This window comes from Penaeus chinensis, chromosome 38 (assembly GCF_019202785.1).
Source record: "Penaeus chinensis breed Huanghai No. 1 chromosome 38, ASM1920278v2, whole genome shotgun sequence".
Taxonomy (NCBI): Eukaryota; Metazoa; Arthropoda; class Malacostraca; order Decapoda; family Penaeidae; genus Penaeus; species Penaeus chinensis.
Window position 1 is genome coordinate 12865203 of NC_061856.1, and position 5000 is coordinate 12870202.

Consider the following 5000-nt stretch of genomic DNA (forward strand, 5'->3'; position numbering starts at 1 on the left):
ACAAATGTTGTTTGTTAGAATTTCATGGACTGAAGTGTTCAAGGTAAATGTTCAGAAGACACCATCAGAGGCTGGAACAAAGGAAGGTTTAGCTATGTGACTGTGCTCTATCAAAACCTGAAACTTACTGTGGTCTGTGATGGATACCCTACAATCTGAAGGCCAGCGTGACAGTGGCGCATGACGAGCAGTGGCAGTGAATAATTCTCTGGCCTGTGTATTCGAGGAATATAGAGCTCTCATTGGTTCATTATTTGGCGATAGATTGCCGAATGCCAGAATGATCTATGAGCTCTATCTTGCCAGATTGTGCGTATTGGAGCTTTGTTGACCTTTGAATAAGGGCCGATAGGCGCGGAGTCCGAGTTTATTTGTCGAAAACCAGTGTCTGACGAGGGGGTGTTCTAGACTTTAATTCTTCGTTTTGTGGTTGATTGAGCTCAGAATCATTTGTTGAGATTTTGATAGTAATCATAGGAAGTTGACTTTATTTTTTGAAGTTTAGGTTGAGAAAGAGGCCTTACAAAATAATAGGCTCTTGTGTAACTTGCAGACAGTATTGATTGCTAAAGGTAATACTGTACTAAAATAACAATAATATTAATGAAGGGATGATTTTGAGGGGATGTAGATTTTTTTTTAGAAAGGGTGATACAGTCTTTGATAAATATTTTGAAGCCTACCATGTCCACAGATATCCCTGGCTCTTCATCCTTGTTTGTATGTTCTCATGCAAAGGCTAAAAAACATGTATATTCTGGCTTGATAGAGCATGTAGACCTCTTTGGCAATTTATTATTAAATAAAAAAACATGTAAGCTCTATCTTATGAGAAAATGCTTGGTGTTTTTTGCCAGAGGTCTGATGGCTTAACAGTGTGTCATTAATGTGTTGGACTTCAGAATCAGGCCATCCATCACAGTTGACAGCAAATTTCAAGTGCTTTTGGGTAGAACAACAAGTGTGATACAAGAAAAGTCATTTTGGAAGCCACAGTGGGTGTCTTCTGAACCTTTATGGTACCTTTGTAAATGATGATTTCATTTTGTTTAAGAATGTACCTAAAATACCAAGGTGGTTGTAGAAACACTAATAAATAGTTTTAAAGGTTAACGAACATCAAAATGATTAAATTTATGGAGGAAAAAAAACTTGTTGCTGAAAAATTAAAAGAAAATTGTCTACACATCATATCACTAAATTGGTATGAAATGACTGCCTTGGCTCGTGTAACTATGCAGAATACAAAGACTAATAGAAAGGTGGGGTTAAATTTTGTGGGAAAGATATTTCAAAGTATTTTTTTTTTACAGAGAAAATTTAATGCTAAGAATGAAGATAAGTAGGATAGGGTTGGAATTTAAAATGTTAGTTTGTTAGATTTGCTACAAAGGACATGATCTTGACAGAAACATTTACAAGCCAGCTTATATGTATCATGAAAAATGTAAGCATAGTCAGTGAGGAATTCTTTTTGTAAAATGTCAACTGTTTCAATATAGGATATTTAATACCTTCATATCAGTAATATTATTTGTATTCTGTTTTTCAAACCTTCGCTAATCTTTGATGTAACTTCCACTTTAATTTTAAGTCCTTTTGCAAGCAGCTATAGACCATTTTTAAAGCAATAGTTTAGACTGACGTTGATTTAGCAAATGAACCTCTTACAGAATTAAGTCTATCTTGACTGTTTCATGAAACCAATGATAAAAGAGTGTGTGGAAGTATGGAGAGGTACTAAGTGAGCATTATGTATATGTAGGGCCCAGTGGTCATACTGAACAGATTAGTTGTATGATATTATACTATGATTCTTTGCCGCTGGAAACAATAGCAAGCATGCACAATACTAATTATCTTGTATTTTCCTTGTATAAGAGGCTTATATAGTTATGTCAAGATAGATATGATGAAGAAATTTGGAATGAGCATTGTATTATATTATGAAAGATTTAGTTCTTTATTTTACAAGTCAAAAAAGAAAAGATATATAAGAGGAAGACAAAGAGAATGGATAGAATGCTAAGAGTAAATGATAAATGAGGTTGATTAGGTCGTTTGAGAGAGGGGAGGGAGGAGAGGGGAGAGAGGAGAGAGGAGAGAGGATAGAGGATAGAGGATAGATGGGAGAGGGGAGAGGGGAGAGGGGAGAGGGGAGAGGGGAGAGGGGAGAGATGGGAGATGGGAGATGGGAGAGGGGAGAGGGGAGAGGGGAGAGGAGAGAGGAGAGAGGAGAGAGGAGAGAGGAGAGAGGAGAGAGGAGAGAGGAGAGAGAAGAGAGAAGAGAGAAGAGAGAAGAGAGAAGAGAGGAGAGAGGAGAGAGGAGAGAGGAGAGAGAAGAGAGAAGAGAGAAGAGAGAAGAGAGAAGAGAGAAGAGAGAAGAGAGAAGAGAGAAGAGAGAAGAGAGAAGAGAGAAGAGAGAAGAGAGAAGAGAGAAGAGAGAAGAGAGAAGAGAGAAGAGAGAAGAGAGGAGAGAGGAGAGAGGAGAGAGGAGAGAGGGGAGAGGGGAGAGACAGGAGATGGGAGAGAGAGAAAGAGGAAAGGGAGAAGGGGTAGGAGATGGAGGGGACAAGAGACAGAGGAGAGGAAACAAACATGAGATGGGAGTGAGAGAGGGGGGGGGAGAGGAAAGAGAGAGGGGTTAGGAGAAAGAGGGGAGAGGAAAGAGAGGGGAGGTAGGAGAAGGAGAGGAGGGGAAAGAGAGAGGTGAGGAGGGGAAAGAGAGAGGAGAGGAGGAGAAAGAGAGGAGAGGAGGAAAAGTGAGAGGAGAGGAGGGAAAAGAGAGAGGAGAGGAGGGGAAAGAGAGAGGAGAGGAGGGGAAAGAGAGAGGTGAGGAGGGGAAAGAGAGAGGAGAGGAGGGGAAAGAGAGAGGAGAGGAGGGGAAAGAGAGGAGAGGAGGGGAAAGAGAGAGGAGAAGAGGGGAAAGAGAGAAGAGAAGAGGGGAAAGAGAGAAGAGAAGAGGAGAGAAGAGAAGAGAAGAGGAGAGGAGAGAAGAGAAGAGAAGAGAAGAGAAGAGAAGAGAAGAGAAGAGAAGAGAAGAGAAGAGAAGAGAAGAGAAGAGAAGAGAAGAGAAGAGAAGAGAAGAGAAGAGAGGGGAGGAGAAGGAGAGAGAGGGGAGGAGAAGGTAGAAGAAAGAGGGGACAGAAGGAGAGAGAGGGGAGGAGAAGGAGAGAGAGGGGAGGAGAAGGAAAGGAGAGGGGAGGAGAAGGAAAGGAGAGGGGAGGAGAAGGAAAGGAGAGGGGAGGAGAAGGAAAGGAGAGGGGAGGAGAAGGAAAGGAGAGGGGAGGAGAAGGAAAGGAGAGGGGAGGAGAAGGAAAGGAGAGGGGAGGAGAAGGAAAGGAGAGGGGAGGAGAAGGAAAGGAGAGGGGAGGAGAAGGAAAGGAGAGGGGGGGAAAGGAAAGGAGAGGGGGAGGGGAGGGGGGGAGGGGAAGGAGGGGAGAGGAGAAGAGGAGAGAAGAGGAGAGAGAAAAAAGAGAAGAAAAAGAAAGAGAGAAGAGGAGGGAGAGGAGAGAAGAGAAAAGAGAAAGAAGAGAAAGAGAAGAGAAGAAAAGAGAAGAGAAGAGAAGAGAAGAGAAGAAAAGAAAAGAAAGAAAGAGAGTAGAGGGGAGGAAGGAGAGAGAGGGGAGGAAAAAGAGGAGAGGAGAAGGTAGAAAGAGAGGGGCGAAGGAGAGGGGGAGGAGAAGGGAAGAGGGAGGGGGAGGGGGGAAGGAGGGGAGGGGGGGAGGAAAAAGGAAAGAGAGGGGAGGAGAAGAGAGGGGGGAGGGGGGAGGGGGGAGGGGTGAGGGGAGGTGGCTCGCTGGGGGGGCCGGGGCGAGGGGGGGCTTGGGGGGGGGGTTGGCCGGCTCGCGCTGGGTCGCCCTCTCGGGGGGTTTTGGCCCCTCGCGCGCGGCTGCGCCCGGCTCTTCCGGCGCCTGCGCGCCCGCCTCTCCCGCCTCGCCCGCCTCTCCCCCTCCCCTCCGCCCCCGCCGCGCCTCTCCTCTCCGCTCCTCCCGCGCCCGCCGCTCTTTCGCCCCCTCTCTTCACTTTCCCCCCGCTTCTCGCCCCTTTGCTCGCTTTCCCTGGGGCTCCCCTTTCGCTCCTGTTCTTCCGCGGCCCGCCGGCGCCTTCCCTCCCCCCTCACCCACTGACCGCTTCGCGCTTCCGGTCCCGGCGCCCCCTCGTCCTGGCCGGGTTTAAACCGTTTTTCGCTGTAACGCTTTACTCATGGATCTCACTCGCAGCCGCAGCCGCGCTCTCTCGCTTCCCTTCCTCCCGCTTCTCTTCGTCTCTCGGGCCCCGCGTCGCGGTCGCCTTTTCCCCTCGCTCATCTCGCATCTCCCCAGCTCTTCTCTTTTTTCGCCCTCTCCTCGCGCCGCACCTCTTTCACGCTTCACTGTCCCCCCTCGGCGCCGGCCGCCCCGCTCCGGGCGCGCGCCCTCTCCCCCCCCTTCTCTCTTTTGCTCTTCTCTCTCGCGCCGCTCTCCGCCGCCTCGCCCTCTTCCCTCGCCCCCTCCCCCTCTCTCGTCCCCTTCCCTCGCCCCGCCCTCTCCTCTCTCCCTCTCCCGCCCGCCGCGCCCCCCTTTCCCGGGCGCCCTCGCGCCTGGGCCCCCCGTCCCGGCTCCTCCCCGGTCCGCATCCCCCCCCTCACGGCCCCCCGCCCACGGGGGCCCTCGCCGCGGCACGTCAACCCTCCTCGGCACCGCCCCCGCGCCCTCCTCGCCCTCCGCGCCTCTCCCCCTCCCCTTCCCCCCTCGCTCGCTCCGCTCCTCCCCTCGCCCTCCTCCCCTGCACCCCCCCTCCCGCACCGCCGCCCTCCCCGTCCGGCTCTCCTCCGCCGCCCGCTTTCCCCTCCCCCTCCCGCCCGCACTGTCCCTCTCCTCTTTACACCGCACTCCTCTGCACTTCTCTCCTCCCTCTGCACTCCCGGCCTCCTCCCAACCTCCCCTCCCCCTCCCCTCCCCCCCCTCCCCCCTCGTCCGCGCTCGCTTCCTCCCCCTTTTCTCCCTCTGGGCCCCGGC

General features: G+C 50.8%; 1 protein-coding gene across 1 annotated transcript in view; it reads left to right on the forward strand.

Annotated features, from left to right (window-relative positions):
- The window catches only part of LOC125045888 (golgin subfamily A member 7-like), an 18316-nt gene that overhangs the window by 759 nt on the left and 12557 nt on the right, over nt 1-5000 (forward strand). The window lies entirely within an intron of this gene.